General features: G+C 44.0%; 1 protein-coding gene across 4 annotated transcripts in view; it reads left to right on the top strand.

Moving 5' to 3' along the window:
• Nucleotides 1-11,266: 11,266 nt before the first annotated feature.
• The window catches only part of LOC137419063 (uncharacterized), a 1,330,575-nt gene continuing 1,323,270 nt past the window's right edge, over nucleotides 11,267-18,571 (top strand). The window contains exon 1 of one of the 4 annotated variants that reach the window (XM_078770726.1): nucleotides 11,267-11,387. The gene's annotated coding sequence lies outside the window, so the exon portion shown is untranslated. The remainder of the gene's footprint in view (nucleotides 11,388-18,571) is intronic. The other 3 variants (XM_078770725.1, XM_078770723.1, XR_013621972.1) reach the window with 3 other exon arrangements.

Here is an 18,571-nt window from a genome sequence, read left to right as displayed (position 1 = left end):
GACCATTAAACAGCCTCCAACTTGGTGTCTCCTGCTGCAAAATGGATCCACACCTGCTTCGCATTTCTCAAATGTGCTTCTCACCTGAAATATGTTTCTCTCTCTCTTTTCCAGAGTAATTAATTTTCCTTTGTAGTGAAACTTTGTTTTTTTCCCAAATGTTGCTCGAGAATTCTCACCTTTGTGTAATTCCCTGCGATCTGATCGGGGGTCGAACAGAACTTCACACTTGTTACAGGTCAATGTTCCAAACCTTCTTCAAAATAAGAATATCTAGCAAGCGCTTTGGGTTCGAACACAAGGGTCTTCATGTAACTTGTCTTGTTGAACTTCTGTGTGCAGGTAAAAAAAAATCTCTGATGTTTCAACTCTGCAGTGAATCAATTTTACTCTGAACCTGATTGTATGTTTTTCCACAACAGGTAGGGTGACTCATCAATGTGTGTACCGTCCCTCGGATGCACTTTAAACAGGAATCTCGTCTGCCGACATGAGTTGGTGGACGTTAAAGATCCCACGGTTTCCTTCGGGAAGAGAAGGCGAACTATCGCCAGCATCCTGAACAAATTACAAATTCCTGACCTAACTTGTTGTTAACAAGTGGATTGAATGCTCTATCATGTCTACCAGCACTTCTGCTGTTACCATTGCGAATTTACGTGTCATGTTCGCTACTCACGGTCCACCAGATGTGTTGGTAAGCGATAATGGTTCGTGTTTCACATGTCAGGAATTTCAGGAATTCATGAGGTAGATTGGCATCAGACATGTCCGTTCTGCTCCGTTCAAACCCGCTTCTAACGGCCAGACAGAGCGTGCTGTACAGATCATCTAGCGAGGATTAAGGCATGTTACTCAAGGTTCGCTTCAAACGTGTTTGTCACGCATGTTGCGAGGGCATAGATCACGACCACATAGATCACGACCACATACCGTAACTGGAGTGCCCCCAGCAACATTACTTATGAAGCGAGACCTCAAAACTGCACTTTCTCTTGTTCATCCTAATGTCGGTGAAACAATTGCTGGCAACCGTCAGAGTCACAAGTTCTATCATGATCGCACAGCTGTGTTGCGAGACTTTGCTGTAAACGATCCAATTCATGTGTTAAACAATGGGGTGGAGCGAAATGGCTGCCAGGTGTAGATCTTAACAGGCAAAGCACCCGCGCTTTTTGTGTCGAGCTGAAGGATGGGCGTCTGGTTAGGAAACATATGGACCAAATCAAGCGGCGTTATATTGAGTTGGAGGAAAAATGCTAATCCTGCGGTTCATCCAGTTATTGTTCCGTTGTTCGAAAGAGCAACTGTTGTTTCCGAGCCTGCAACTAAAGCCGTCAGTGACGCGTCTCCACCCGAAGTACCTGTACCGGTGCCTGCCAACAGTCCGGTACATTTGTCCATGCCACCTGTACCTGTACCTGTTCCTGTAACAACTCTTCTGCGTACGTCCTCCCGCACATCACATCTCGACATCCAGACCAGTTGGATTTGAAATTAATGGGAGGGGGTGGGGGGTGGTGGAGATATTGTGATGTATGTGAGTCCGGTGTGCGCATGCGCGACACCAGGGACCAGGAACGTGGAGCTGAGTGCAATGCTGATAAAGCGGATATAAAGTTGATTGCCTTCATTGTTCTGATTGTTCGTGCTTCCAGACATCACAAGGTTGCAAGCCATTTGCATATTCGAACATGAGTTTGTAAAATGTTTGTTTTTTTGCCGACATTTTTGTGATTGTTTCGTCTGTTGATACTGTTGTGCTGGGCAGATTAGACATTTTGACTGCAACTGATTTAAAAAACGTTTAAAAATATTAGCCAATGCTGATTATGAAGTGGTAAATAATGACTTCATTGCACACGTCTGGATATGAAGTGGATTCAGAAATATAAATGTAACTGGATCATTGGTTTGCTGAAAACGCTGAAGTCATTCGCTGCCATGTTGGTAATCACCACAACATGAAAAGCCCTATAAAAATGAAAACTCACACTTTATTTAAAAACATGCTCTTGGTAGTCACCACACCATAAAAAGCCCAATAAAAATTAAAATTCAAACTTCATTTAAAAACATGCTCTTGGTAGTCACCACACCATAAAAAGCCCAATAAAAATTAAAATTCAAACTTTATTTAAAAACATGCTCCTGGTTGTCAGCACATCATAAAAATCCCTACAAAACTGAAGACTCACACTTTATTTTAAATCACTTCCCTCATCGATTGGTCTGTCAAATGAAGTAGCACTGCAACCTGTTATTTTTCATCAATTGACGAACTACCGTGGGCTTGTGTGATAAGTGATTTATGGATATTAAATTAAGCATTTCATATTATCGTGTTGGATCTGGTTATTGAACATTTTAATAGGATATATATTTCCCCTCAATCTCGGGGCCCTGGGCACGTGCCCAATGTGCCCATTGGGTAATCCGTCTCTGGGGATGAGGTTAGTATTAATAGAAAAAGCAGGTTTAGTAAAATAATAACTACGTTTCATGTATACAAATGCAACAATAACCCAAATAAAAATTGTATAACTCCTAATGTTAATGCGTATATACAGTCACGTGAAAAAGTAAGTACACCCCATGTAAAGTTTTGACTTTTTCAACATATTTCAACATACAGCTATTTGATCTTCATTTCAACAATATTGAAAGATAAAGGTGATATAATATAACAAATATCATGAAACATTTACATTTTGTAGTCCATTGTATAATTTAAATAAACATAAATGCAAATTTCGCATTTGGAAAAAGTAAGTACACCCTTGGCTCTAATAGGTGGTATTGCCCCCTTTGGCAGAAACAACCTCAAGTAGACGTTTCTTTTAACTGTCTACCAGTCTCTGACATCGACTGGGATAAATTTTTGCCCACACCTCCATGCAGAATTCTTTCAGCTGTGCGATGTTTGAGGGGTTTCTTGCATGCAAAGCTCGTTTCAAATCCCCCCACAACATCTCGATGGGATTTAGATCCGGGCTTTGACTTGGCCATTCCAGAACCCTCCATTTCTTTCTTTTCAGCCATTCCTTGGTGGATTTACTGGTATGTTTAGGGTCATTGTCATGTTGCAAGGTCCACCTTCGGTTGAGCTTCAACTTTCTGACAGATGGCCTCACATTATCCTCAAGCACCCTCTGGTACAATGAAGAATTCATAGTGGATTCTATGATGGTGAGCTGCCCAGGCCCTGATGCAGAAAAGCTGCCCCAAACCATAATATTTCCACCACCATGCTTTACAGTTGGTATCAGGTTCTTGTGGTCAAATGCTGTCTTTGGATTTCGCCAAACATGTCTTCTGGTACTGTGGCCAAATAGCTCTAACTTTGACTCATCTGTCCAGAGCACATTGTTCCAGAAGTGCTGGTCTTTGCCTAGGTGTTCATTGGCAAACTTTAGTCTTACCCTGATGTTCTCTCTGGACAGCAAAGGTTTCCTCCAGGCACACCTCCCATGTAGATCAAATTTGTGCAGCCTCTTTCTCATGGTAGACTCGTGCACTTTGAAATCAACAGTGGCAAGAGCTACCTGTAGGTCCCGTGATGACATTCTGGGGTTCTTCGAGACTTCTTTCAGCATCTTGCAGTCTGCTCTCGGGCTGAACTTGCTGGGGCGGCCTGGCCTAAACAAGTTGGCAGTTGTTTGGAATCTTCTCCACTTGTAGATACAAAACTAAATGTCAGGTTTACATAAGATAGGTTCCTCCAAGATCCTCTCCAATGATGTTCTTTTCATTTGCACCTGAGCTGGTGCACCTGATTCTAATTTTTGGTGTTTGAAGTAGTGATAAATGTAGGGGTGTACTTACTTTTTCCACATGCGAAATTTGCATTTATGATTATTTAAATTATACAATGGACTACAAAATGTAAATGTTTCATGATATTTGTTATATTATATCACCTTTATCTATCAATATTGTTGAAATGAAGACCAAATAGCTGTATTTTCAAATATGTTGAAAAAGTCACAATTTACATGTGGGTTACTTACTTTTTCATGTGGCTGTAGATATTGTTTGGCAAATCCACACTATATTATATTACACGATCACAAAACACCCCTCATTAGTAAATGGACCAACCCGTGATCATGGCGGAACGTTGCGGTTTTAAAACTCAGAACATCTGTCCCAATGTGACCCAAAACTACAGCAGCGTCGTTGAAAAGGGAAACACAACTCAGCATTCGGTAGGGAGCATACCTGCACCAGGTGAACACTGTACGTTTTGTTAGGTCGGACACTGAAAGGTCGAATCTCGATTCGACTTGAACTAAAATCTATTCGCTTGTTCTTGTCACTTAGCATCTCATAGTTTTGTCATAATTCGTCCACAACTTTTTGAGATATCGTGCTATAATATATTGTTGCGGATCTCTCGAAGCCCGTCGACATACAGAGGAAGCACTACATCCCTTTTCCCCCTCGGGTCTTCGAGTCCACGAGGCCGAGTCGCCACCCCCATAGCGAACTTGCGGAAGGGTGTCGGGACGACTCCACACGTACCCTTTCGGTATCCACGCTGCCAAGAGAACGGGGACTGGACCTCACACAAGCCACGCTAATCAAATACACCGAGCAGTTTGCGTATCACATGAATCGGCCGTTACTTTTATTGAACCCGATTCTGGCGGTTTTATTCATGTGATGCTGGGCCAATAGTGAAATGACGGGAACGATCAAATAGAAGGAAAAACTGGGTTTATTTACAACTATACAAGGATAAGAGACACAGAGCAAGCTTAACCAGTCTTAACTTATACCCGGACAAGGGCCCACTCACTCACGCGGGGGAAAAGAAGGAAGAATAAGTTCGCACACCAAACGTGCCTTGACACCGGTCGCTCCCGGTCAGCTCACCAGGCGTGGCCCTCGGGTGTTCACGGCACGTATGCTGGAAGCGCAGGCAGGGAGATCGGCCATCTGTGGCTCCGGAATGGATCGTCTCCACAAGCACGATTAACACAGCCACAGAGCGCAGGGCACAGGGAGAGTTCGGGTAAAGAGGGCTATAACAAGCAGGGGACTTCACTCATGCTGCGACAATGTCTCTTTCTCACTGCGCTCACAACGCTCTCAAAGCACGAACTCGGGCACGAACCAACTCTCAAGCTCTGTCTGTTACTCCGACACTGACTCTCACACGACTTTGATGTGGGGGGCTCTGGGCAGGGTCTTCTATGGCCCCTCTCCGGCCTTTCCCAAATGTTCCAAGCCCCTCCTCTCGCTACCGTTGTGAGCCACTCCCCTTGAGCTCCGATTGGCTGCTCGCTGATTACCGGCCACTCCCTGCAGCTCTTCCCTTCCAGAGGAGTCTGGGGCCAGACTTGTTCTAGGCCTAACACGTGGCATTCCAGCACAAAGAACACCTAACTCACTGGCCTGCTCAACGCAAACTAACACAGGAAAGGAGACTACGCTTACATTTAATAAGAAATAACTGAACTAAAGCGAGGCTATATGTTGTGGTGCATCTACCTACGAGGGGGGTTATCTTTATTCGCAAAACCGCAACAATATCATTTTTGGCCCGATCTATCATTGGTGAAGAATCGTTTACAAAATTATAAAATTATCCGACCCGGATTCTGATTCGGACCTTCACCAAAATTGAATCGGTTCTTCCTTGTCACACACACAACTTGTCCACCAAATTTCATCTGAATCTGTCCACAATTATTTGAGATATCGTGCTATATTATCGTTTTTGGTCTTGTCTTTCAATGGTGAAAAATCACTTTAAACTTTTCAGATCCGGATCTTCACCAAAATCCAATATTTTGGTCCTTGTCACACACCCAACCTCTGCAACAAATTTCTTCCGAATCTATCAACAATTGTGTGAGATATTCTTTTCACAAACAAACAGACAATAAGGGGTGAAAACAAAACCACCTTGATGATCCACCTTCGTTTGTGGAGGTAACAAAAGGTGAAAAGGGTTGAACATCACCCGAAATTAACTTTGTTCATTACATAAGCGGAGATCACAAAAGGGTCTTCGGTCTGTCCAGCTTGTGTGTTCATTACCAAGCAGCTTGCTGTCGCTTGCCAAGCCAGCCGTTCCTTACCAACGGTTTTGTTGAAGTGCTTGCTTTTGTGCTTAAGCCACTTGGCGGGCACACTGCAATAAAGTTTTTGTTCTTCCACGAGCCTCGTCTTTGTATCCAAAAACAAATAAATAAACAAGAAAGATGTCGAACAGAGCACAGTACTTCATATAATCCACCCCAAACCCCCAAAAAGGTTCCATTGAGACATCAAATTGTCCATTTCATTGATATTAAAGTTGACAATCATAATCTTCGCTCATTGATTTTCAGATGAAAATTTTATGATTTTAAAAGTTTGACTTTTAGCCTTTTGACCTTAAATAGTTTGTCTCCCAAATCAGTGAGGCACTTTGCAATTGCTCTTTAATGTTCATGAAATTAAATGAAAATTGAATTTTTTTTTAGACAAATTGATGATTTTAGAAGTTTGACCTACAGTTGACATTTGACCGTTTAACGTTAAAACATAGTTAATTCCCCAATTCGGTGATTCAATATGCAAATGCTGTTCAACTTTAATGGCAATCGGATGAAAATTGACTATTTTAGAAAGTTGACCTCAAGATGACCTTTGACCTAAAAAAAAATCAATAGGCTTCTCAGTTGTGACTACCTCTACAACTCGGTAAAGTTTCCTGACGATCAGGGTAGAATTGTAACTTGTGGGCAATTAACATAAAAACAGACAAATAAGAAACCTGTCGTGCACAGAACGATACTTGCGAAATCCCTAAAATAGGTTGTCATCCTTTAGCCGATGTTGACCTTTGGCCTATGTTGACCTTTTAGCCGACGTTGACGTCAAAAATAATAGGTGGCTTAATTCATTGTCCTGATATGCAAATCCTCTTTAAATTTCAAGTGAATCGGATGAAAATTGAGGATTTTTATAAATCTCCAAGCGATTCTGAAATCTCTGAAATCTCTGACACACTTTCAACAGCTCTCCCTACCTCTTCCTCCTCTTCCACATCTTACCCTACCCCCCCCCCCCTGTTCTGGACCCGATGCTCCCCCTTCCTCTTCATTAACGGTATGGACCTCAAACATCCGGGGCCTTCGCTCAAACTTGACTAATCTCTCCATACAGGTTGCTTCTGACAAACCAGATGTGATCTGCTTAACAGAAACTTTCCTCCTTCGTGATGTCTCTGATCTCCCAGGTTACTCCCTCCTCCAGTATGATAGACCTGAGCCTCGTCCTGGAGGTGGGGTTGCTATCTTTATAAAAAACTCTTCCTCACTCACCCTCCACTGCCCTCTCTCCACCTCACCCCCAGGAATACCTTTGGCTACGCCTTCCCCTTCGCTCCCACCTTTTGTTCATATGTGTGTTGTACCGTCCACCAAACAGTGATGACTCCATCTACATTTCACTGTCTGACAACATGGACCAACTTCTATCTACCCATCCCAACTCTCTCTTCCTCATATGTGGTGATTTCAATTGTCACCATGCTAGTTGGCTGGGTGTGGGTACCCCTCTCACCAGCCATGGCTCTTCAGCAAAGGACTTCTGCGGCTCACTGGGACTGACACAATCTGTCAATTTCCCGACCCGGATCTCAGTCAACGGAGCATCTTCTCTTTTGGACCTGGTTATGACTAACTTCCCTGAAAATGTCTGCTGCTCTTCTTCTGCTCCAATCGGCTCATCTGATCATGTGCTTGTCAAAGTGGACATCTCTCTGACCATTCTCAGAGAGCCTCCTCAGCATCGACGTGTCTGGCATTTCACTCAGGCCAACTGGCACAGTCTTCAAGCAGCCATCAATCATCTGGACTGGTCTCCCATCTCTACCGCCTCTGACATCAACTCATCCTGGGAATTCTTTCAAAGTAAATTGCTCTCTCTCATGCACAGATTTATCCCATCTCGTCTTCAGTTGTCATACCCTTCCTCCCGTCCATGGTACACGGAATCTTGTGGTGAGGCTGTTGCCCTGAAACAACTTGCTTTCATCTCCTGGAAAGCAAATCCAATGGAAGGAAATCTCATTTCCTTTCAAAAGCCCGAAACAAGTGCGTGTCCACCCTCAGGAGAGCCAGGAAAAAATATCTCACTGTTCTCAAGACCGAACTCTCTTATCTGTGTCCCTCTTCCAAATCCTGGTTGCTTCTGGTCAAATCTGTTTCTGGTGTTTGTTCCCCCTCCATCCCCTCCCTCACCTCAAACAGCTTAATGGCTGACTCCGCACATGAAAAAGCTGAATGCCTCAACTCTGTGTTTGCCTATAAATATTGTGTCCCAAACCCATCCCTCTCTGTACCCACCGTACCCAGTCGTACCCAGCTGCTCCTGGACTCTGTGTCCTTTCCTCCTGACAAGGTGGAAAAGTTTCTGTCAACCCTCGACTCTGATTCTGCAACTGGTCCTGACGGCATCAGCCCACGGGTCCTAAAATCATGTTCTTCCGCTCTTTCACTCCCTCTTTCTGTTCTCTTCACCCTCTCTTTTGCTCAAGGTCATCTGCCATCTGCTTGGAAATCAGCCAATATCACCGCTTTGCACAAAAAAGGTGCAAAAACAGATCCTAGCAACTACAGACCAATCAGCCTTCTCCCAATTATCAGCAAAGTCATGGATTCCATCATTGCTTCAGATATGAAATCTTTCCTCTTCTCCAATGGCTTGATCTCTGATCATCAATTTGGTTTCAGACCTGGTCACTCTACTCTGGACATGCTGCTTCTGCCTTCTCAACAATGGATGGAGGTCCTCAACACCAAACAGGAAATTAGAGCTGTCTCCCTTGACATTTCACGTGCCTTCGATATGGTCTGGCACCCTGCTCTGCTCACCAAACTCTCCTCCTTTGGTATCCATGGAAATCTCCACGCATGGCTGGCGGACTTCCTCTCTGGTCATAGTCAACGTGTGACCCTGAATGGGTTTCTCTCATCTCCTCTTCCTGTTCAGGCTGGAGTTCCCCAAGGTAGTGTTCTGGGGCCTGTGCTTTTTCTGGTCTTCATCAATGATCTCTCTGACTCTCTTGAAAATCCTCTCCATCTCTTTGCTGACGACTCTACTCTGTCGCTCCATTCCTCATCCCTCAGATCGGCAGTTTGCAGCCTCCTCACTCTCTGCAGACCTGGACAAAATCACAGACTGGGAAAACAAATGGAACATGTCTTTCAATCCCGATAAATCTCACACTCTTACGATGTCTCTCCGAAAAGACCGACTGGACAACCCTCCCATCCACTTTCTGAATAATCCTCTCCAAGAAGTTCTGTCACTCAAGCTTTTGGGTCTCACTGTTTGCCATGATCTTTCCTGGGAAAACCACATTTCAAATCTGGCCTCCAAAGCCAGTCGCCGACTGGGCATCCTCCGTCATGCGAAGTCCTTCCTTGGCACACCTGAGCTCCTCACCATATACAAGGCTTTCATCCAAAGCTCTATGGAATGCTGCTCTCCCCTCTGGTCTGGTGCTCCTGCCTCACACCTAGCTCGTCTTCACGCTGTTGAAACCAAAGCGTTCAGAATCATTGGAATCTCCCACGATGAAGCCAACTCCAAGGGCCTTTCACTCACTCACTGCAGGCAGGTTGGTGGTCTTTCCGTCTTCTACCGAATCCTCTCTGTCCTTGCTCCCCCAGCTCTCTCTGGGCTCTGTCCCCCAAATATTCCTACAGGTCGCACAAGATCTGCCTGCAAGATCTGCAAGACCCCCTCTTATGGTTAAACTGCCAAAATCAAGACTTTCTGCTCACCTTCACTCCTTCATTCCTCTTTTCTCCTGCCTCTGGAACAAACTCCCTCACTCTCTTCAATCCCACTCCACCCTCCAGGTCTTTAAAACAGCTGTTCACCACCATCTCTTATCCTCCCCCATCCAAAACCTTGATCTTTTCTACCACCGCTAATTTCGGTCCCTTTGTGTTTTATACCTCTCCCCCCCCCCCCCCCCTTCCCACGCCTCCTCCCCCCAAGCCCTCTGCCTCCCACACTTCTCCCTGCTCTCAAATGTTGTGGTTGTGTGCTTCCCCTTCTCTCCCCATCTTGTCTTCCGCTCCCTCTTTTTGTATATTTTGTTTGTCTGGTTGATTTGTTTGTGAAATAAATGTTAGCTCTTTCACGAGCCTCGATTCAGTATACATACAACAACAAAAAAAAAAAAAAAAAAAAAAATCTGCCAAAATTGTTGACCTTTGGCCTATCCTCACATTTTGACCTCAAAATCAATAGGTTTGTTTTTCCTAATGGCGAACTCTACGATTTGGTGAGGTTTCGTAAAGATCGGTGGTTTGTGCCCAGGACCCCAAAAAATGTTAATCCACCTCTGCCTGAATGACTGACTCACTCACATATACACTCACTCACTCACTCACTGACTAAGTGACACACTCACTCACACAACGACTCATACTCATTGACTGACTTAATCACATACTCTCTGACTGTCTGACTTACACCCACTTACTCACTCACATACATACTCATTGGCTCACACTGACTCACTCAACTCAATGGCTGACTCGCACAATGCACTCACTGTCTGCCTCAGTGACTCGCTCACTCACAGACTCACACTCACTCACTGACTGACTCCCTCAATGTCTGACTGACTCACTCTGACTGTGTCACTTACACCCACTCACTCACTCAATTCACACTGACTGACTCTCACTCACACACACTCACACACTCACTCACTTACTTACCTACCTTCACTCACTTACCTACGGATGGACACTGCTCGATCGATAAGTTTACCGGACTAAGGTCCAGGTGAGCTAAAAACGTGTTTGTTACCTGGTAAAAAGTAAGACAAGTTTTAGGAATCCTTTTTAACATAACACGAATGTTAGTACACGTGGTCATGGTGGGGAGTGACACATTTATTTTATATCAATAAATTATAAAAAACGGGGAATATCAATTAATTATGTTAATTATAAAAGGGGGAAATATCAATTAATTATCTCATCATTTCTCCGTCAAATTGAGTGTGACGTCACATAATGTTGGATATGATTTTACATTGATCATTTCACAGGGAATCACTAGATTATTGGAGTCGATGAAACTTGTGTTATAATGCAAATGTACAATGTATTATACAAATGTACAATGTACAATGTACAATGGAAGTATGCACGTCACGGACGTTGTTACGGATGTTAACTTGTTACATTACACATACACCGCCTAGTGGGTGATTATGGCATGCATGGTAATACGGTGGGTTGTACTTCCGGCGTCACTTCCGGGCTGGACGTGGGACATGACTTGCATGAACTGACATCGGCTCCATGTGCTTTTCCACAGGCGGCTGAAACAGTGATCGGTTCGGATCTTCTGAGGAAAAGGTTTGTTCGGAGTTTCTCATTTTATTATTAATACTGAGAAAGATATTCTGTAAAACGATCAATTGAAGTGATTCTTTATAATATTAATCGAGAGATTGGGCGAACATAATGATTATACATAGCACGAGAGGACAAAGAGATGTGGATGGATTATGGCGAAGCTTTGGGGATGAGATGGGGAGGTGAGAAGAAGAAAAATAAGCTGATTCGATTTAGGTTCAGGTCCGAATCCAGATCCGGTCGGTCAGTGGATATAAAACGTTTCCTGTTTATCCTGGCGGAGGTTTGTGCGATACCGAGTGACGTTCTACGTCGTTACTTGTGATACTAATCCTGGTGTTGGCTTCATGTTTAATGTGGCTGCTTTAGTTTAAGATGTTAGGGTCACGCCGTTAAAATAACACCAGGTGGTTTGACTCAGCGCGTCGTCCTTTTGAAGTCGGAAAAATGAGTACCAGCCTCCCGGAAACAGGGGGCACTGTATCAGCGACGCGCGAAACTGGAAGTGTTTTTTTATTTAGGGGAATAGGGCTTAGGTCTTGGTGACATAAATCATCAATTTTCAACATAGTATGGTGACCATGGTGCAGGAATTGTGCCTTTGACGATACAAGCATGGCATTTGGCAAACAGTCAGAGTATGTCCTAAGAAAGATATTTGGCGATAGGGCCATCGCAGATTTGTCCTTTTTTGAAAAATGGCCGCCATTGTTGTCACAGGACAATTCTGCGATGGCCCTAGAGCCATATATCTTCCTTAGGGCGTACTCTAACTGCGTGTCAACTCTCATGCTTGTATCATCAAAGGCACAATTCTCCCAAATATTTCACCTATCTGCCATACTAAAAATTGGGTACCATTTTTATTGGACACACCTGTGATGACTCCAATAGTCAGAATATGGAACTGTGTACCAAATACCATGCTTGCATGATTCAAACAGCAGTTTGTACAAAGTAATATACCATATATCATATACCATAATGTACCATATAAATTGCGGCCATTTTTCAAAATATTGTTGTCACAGGACAAATATATGATAACCCTATAGATAGGGGTCTTTAATTATGTGCCAAATGTCAAGCTTGTATGACCACAAAAACAGTTTATACACAGTGTCGTGGAAATAAATCAGGTCCACAACTTTGTCCCACAGGTTGGTTTAATTACAAATAGATCTCTGACATCATCCTGTATAAAATACAATCATGCAATAGATATCAGGATCTTGGCATCATATAGAAAGGACCGATAATAATAGTCAAAGCAAGCGAGTCTAGCATATAGGTGCAGGTACGTACCATTCAAGACTACAGGACTACATGTCATAGTAAATGTCACAGGAGTGGCTCTGCGTCGCGGATGTCCCAGGTCTTATAGACGCCCCTCAGTGGCTTAAGCAAGTATCACTCCTGGGTTCAACCTTGGTGTAATTTCACTACACACAGTAATCTACCAAATATATGTAAAATAAGCAATGGAGGCCATTTTGAAAAATGGTTGCCATTGTTGCCACAGGACAAATCTGCGATGGCCCTGCAGCCAAATATCTTCCTCAGGGCGTACTCTAACTGTGTGCCAACTGTAGAATAATAAATTAACTGCTTTTCTACTTCAGAAACTTCCAGAAACTCGTTATAGCAAAATCAATGTTTTATTCACTTTTGAAAGTTTTGCTGTATTTCACTAAATGTACGAATTAGATATTAATGACGTTGTTCTGCCGGTCGTGGCTGCAGCTCCTTCTGTAGGTCTTCGTTGAACCTCGTTCAGTTGTTAACCAGTCTCCAGTTGTTCACTCCTCTTCATTCACTCTCCCAGTCCACTCTGCTCTCTACTCGCAACTTTCTCTTGGTTTTAAAGCCCCAAACTCCTTTGATGTTGCGGAGTATGCAGGGTCACCCCCGAGGTTAATTCCCCTTGGGACATGAGAGCTTGCAAGCGTCTCTGGTTCTCTTGTTCAAAAACCTTATTTGGCTCTCGCTTGGCCAGCTAGTACTTATTTCTGTTCAAGAGGTCAAATACTCTGACCTGCTGAGGAAGAATTTGCAGCCTGTGCGCAGTGAACTGAACATAGGCTATTTTGCTACACAGATGGCGGTCCAAGAGCGTTACACATTTTGTCTGAAATTAACTCTCCCGCCCACCTGTTAACTCTAGTTCTATGCTCTTTACTCATTCGTAAAGTAAAACATATTCCACTTTACACACGATCACATTGAGATATATTCTAGCAATACTGTCAATATGAATATTTATTCCCTGACACAACTCTCGTGCTTGTATCATCAAAGTCACAATTCTCCCAAATATTTCACATATCTGCTGTACTAACAGATTCACTCGATGTATGTAATATATGTATGTATGTGTGTATTTATATACATATATTCTTGGGGAAAATGGCAGTAGCATAGAAAAGGCCCTTTTATATGGTATGTGCCATGTGGCAAACTATAGAAAAGGCCCCTTTATATGGTACTAGTGTGACTTGGCGCACTCCGCGAGCCTCACCACACGTTTCAGAGGGATAGGCATCTTTGACCATTTTGGTGTCTTTTGGGTCTTCATGGTGTTTTGGTTCTTCAGAGTATTTTGGTTCCTCTGGGCCTTTAAGGGTATTTTGGGGCTTTGGGGGTGTCTTGGGTCTTCGGGGTCTTTTGGGTCTTTGGTGTCGTCAGGGGCTTTTGGGTCTTGAGTCTTTTGTTTCCTCTGGGTCTCTAAGAGTCTTTGGGGTATTTTGGTTCTTTGGGGTATTTAAGGGTATTTTGGTTTGAAAGGGTCTTGAAGAGTCTTTGGGGTCTTCAAGGTTTTTTGGGTCTTCATGGTGTTTTGAGTCTTCGTGGTGTTTTGGGTCTTCGTGGTGTTTTGGGTCTTCGTGGTGTTTTGGGTCTTCGTGGTGTTTTGGGTCTTCATGGTGTTTTGGGTCTTCGTGGTGTTTTGGGTCTTCGGGGAGTTTTGGGTCTTCGGGGTGTTTTGGGTCTTCGCGGTGTTTTGGGTCTACGGGGTCTCAGCAGTCTAAACGTAATTGATAGGGTTAATTAAGAGGGTGTTGATTTTATTTGAAGAATAAGAAGAATATGTTTGCGTTGCATATAAACAAACATACAGAATGACATTACTACATAACCATATACGTTTGCTCTATGATTGATCTATATAATAATACCGTAAGGACTCGACTTTGTTATCCCTTTTGCGCCACACCCAGTGACCCGATGCCCACGGCACTAATGGATTTACGATCTACGAACCGCGCTCTTTGTTTATCACGTACAGCCACACTAAAAAAATCTGAATTAGTCGACTTTGGGGCCCAAAAGCATCCGATTAACTGCCGATACGATGCCATCTTATGACGCCATCGAATTGGCGTCTGCTGGGCGAAGGCGATGCCAGCCGTCCGCTGATTGGAAAGTCGAGTGGTGTGAACCAAATGGTCTTTTTATTCCCTTGAACATTTTAAATTATGATATATAAGGAAATGTCTTTATCGTCATTTTAATAAAGTTAAATGGAGTGACGTTGCGATACTCGGGGTGCGTTGCATAAATCCTCGTAACTCAGAGAGGTGTAGCAGGTGGCGAGACGTAAGGAAGCTTAAAGATAACGAGCTGAAAACAGACGAACAATATGTCAATCTCTTTCCACACCGAACGGAAATAAAAGTATGAGAGCGGGAAGGCATGGCCTGAGCACTTCGAGCAGCGAGGACTGATTGGACTTAACTTAAAGAGAAAAAATTGGAGCTCAACAGAAGAAGAAGATCCCATGAGCGCTCCCCTATGCCAACCATAATGGTACACTCTATCCATACACCACATCCTCCCTTCCGTGGATGTTCCACGGGTTTCGGCTAGTAATGAATATATGATATTGTTGTGGATTCGGGTCGGCGCTCCCCTTATCAAGGGGGGGTTAATCGCCTTGTCTTTTAAGCTGGCCGTCCCCCAATCCTGGAAGCTATGGCATCACTTCCGGTCGGAATCAGCTCAGGTCATTGGTCAATGAGGTCCCAAATACCTACGTACTATCTCGACCGTAAAGCGAGGAAATAACTCCCACCAGAGCCGCAGCGTTAATGGATACACCGAGCGAAGCGAGCCGTGACTCAGGCCATTAACAAAGACTAACCCGATCCTGAGCGGTTCCGAAATCGTGCCACAGGTACTCAATTGGGAAAAGACGCAAACAATCGAAAAAGAGGAAACCCAGAAAATAAGAAGAACAAAGAGTGGGTTTATTAATTATATACAAGAACCCAAAAGAAGAACGAAAGGAATACACAAGAGCAAAAGGACACAGGGCTAGCTTAACTATACAGTCTTACTTACAACCCCAGACAAACAGACAGATACTCACACGGGTAGGTAGCGGTAGGAGAGGAAGGTCCAAGCAGATGGTTCCAGGCGTTGAGGTCTGGCTCCAGGTGTCGATTCGTACCGTGGCGAAAACCCGGGCAGGCAGCTAGCGCGTATGGTTGGCGCGTACTCGGACCTTACATATGGTGGGGGGGGAAGTCCTTCAAGTCTGTATGCGCAGTTCCTATGAATTCATATGAATTAGGAATTCCCCAGCGCAGCTCGTTCCAATGCAGCTCTCTCCCAACGCAGCTGTCCGTGCCCTCTCTGTTAGCGCAGCTCTCCCACTCACTCTGCTCGTGAACTCCTTACTCAGCTTCTCTCCCTCCTCTCTTCTCTTTTCTCTCTGTCCTCTCTTCTCTTCTCTGTGAAAAGGTGCTGCGCTTGCGCTTATATAACGCGCTTGGAAAATCCATGTGCGCTTCAGTGAGCTTACCTCAGCTGCGATTGGTCAGCGAGGGCTCACCAGCTCCACCCTCAATGGCTCGTGGGCGAGGCCACACCTCTTCTCGTGGCTCCGCCCCTTCTTTCTTTGAGCCGACCGCATGTTCAATGGCGTTTGAATGCAGCGAAGGCTGCTAATAAAACCACGTGAGAGCATTGAGAGGGACAAGCCCCGTCTGTAGGTGGGCATGATGGAGTAGCTTGGAGAGAGAGAGGTTTGAATGTGATGAATGGGGCCTACCTTATTTGATTAATGCATCGCAGATTCAACTATTTGGAACACAGCCTTAACTAAACACAGACTAAAGAAATAACTGAAAGTTCCTATGGTGTCCTACGTGTTGCATATGGACTAACTATGGGTGCGACCTTATTAAATGCTGGGATATTTACAAGAGTTATTATTTACAAGTATTTACAAGTGAGGGGTTCTCAAAACCGCAACACTGCACCCTCCTTTCCTCCAGGTCCGTCCCAGGCCAAAACAACTTAAATCCGACCACGAACGATAGGACAAGGGAGGCCAATTCCCCCCTTGTCCTATCGTTCGTGGTCGGACACCCAGAATTTATGTAGAGAGGAAGCAAAAATAACAGAAGCCAAATATATTCTGAATCATATTTTACTTTATTTTACTTTACTTTTTATTTTATTTTGCACGACCTACAATGTTTCAGCAGAACAGGCCCAGGTGAGGCAAACTGGGAATCTGTTATCACAGGCCCTAACACCGTTAGTGTGAAGGGTGGGCCTGGTGACACGCTGCAAAATTACGAACGTCTGGCTCCATCTCAGTGAGGTAGAGACGCAGACCGCCCCTCTTGGTAATGTCAAGGCGGTTTCGATACTTGGTCAACAGCACCATCACGGCACTGAACCCTCTTTCAACGAGGTATGATGTGGGGAACGCCATCAGCAGCAGTCTGCCTCTGTCCACATTGTGGGGTATTCGCCCCGCTCCAGAATCCAGAATTTGCCATATTCATGCTGCGAGAATTTTGCCTTCGCAATCATCGTCCTTGTGGAGGTTGATAATTTCGTCCTGTAATTCGCGCTTCACATCTTGAATGTCACATTTGAATGGGTTGATTGCCCATGCTGGCACCGACAGTTCTAGCATGTCTCTGAAACGCTGCTCCATGTCTCCACAAATCTTCTCAAGGTGATTGCAATAAAGGAGCAGCTCTTTATCAGAAACAGCAGTTTCCTTTGCCAACCGGGGAAAGTGGTACATATCTCTGCGGCCGAGGGTTTCCCTGTGCAGAGTCACCTTGGTTACGAACGCGCCGATCACTTTCTTTGCTTTAATCAGCGTCATATGGTCACCCTGGAATTGTTTGATGACCATTCAGTATACTGAATATGTCCGTGAGGTAAGCCACATCATGCTCAAACGCATTCACTTTCTCCGATAGCTCCGTATCAATTTCCGACAGAAACTCGACCACTGTTGAGAAGAGGGCATGGAAACAGGTCAAACCTAATACCGACACGACATCAGCAAATATGTGATCATGAAAACCATGCGAAGGAGAAAAGAATGTGGTCATTGATTGGATGGCCAATTTGCCGAATGGCGCCGGGTAACCTGTTCAGACGACAGGAAGCCCAATGAGTGCTCCAAATCGCCGCTGCTCCTCTAAATCGCCAGTGCCCCCCAAATCATTGCCAGTGCCCCCCTACCGCCCGTGGACTCTCGAACGCCCCCCTGAAAGTTCCCAGCGCCTACTAGGGGGTGGTAGGGACCACTTTGAGAACCTATACTTTAGACCTTCACCAATTTTTTCCTCACAAATATGACAAACATTGTTTTTTCTAATTTCCCTTTTCTCTTCACTCGTCAAGGACATTGGTTTATTGGTTTCTCTCATTATCTTGGTTAATCAAACACAGTCTTTTTCTAGTCGTTTCACAAACTCCTCTGGGGTATTTGAGCCTCTATACTCCTCTAACTTGTTATATTTATTACCAACGGATGATTTGATATAATAACAAAAACCGCAAGGAGTATGTTTTTGATATTTATTTGTGTATGATTCTTTTGGATCTGGAGAAGCAGTATCTATTTTTTCTAGAATACTTTCGAAATCAGCATATATTACAAACGGATGTTTGATCGTTTTCTTTTCATCTTTGAATGTGATCTTTGAGCCTTCTTTAGGCATATTGATTACCGTTGATTTATGATCACCACAATAATTTGAATGTTTATCTAATCTTTCTTGTGAATTGAAGAAGTTAAGACAACGCAAACAAATATATATTTTATTTGTTCTTTTACATACTTGTGGTTTTATTAATTTAGCAATATTGTTACTGACCGCGGATAAGATGTTGTTTGCCGAGCGGAGGCCCCGCGGCCTTACAGTTACCCC

This window comes from Myxine glutinosa, chromosome 1 (assembly GCF_964187855.1).
Source record: "Myxine glutinosa chromosome 1, kmMyxGlut1.1, whole genome shotgun sequence".
Classification (NCBI taxonomy): domain Eukaryota; kingdom Metazoa; phylum Chordata; class Myxini; order Myxiniformes; family Myxinidae; genus Myxine; species Myxine glutinosa.
Note: the sequence above shows the minus strand (reverse complement) of the source record. Positions and strands in the feature narration are given on the sequence as shown.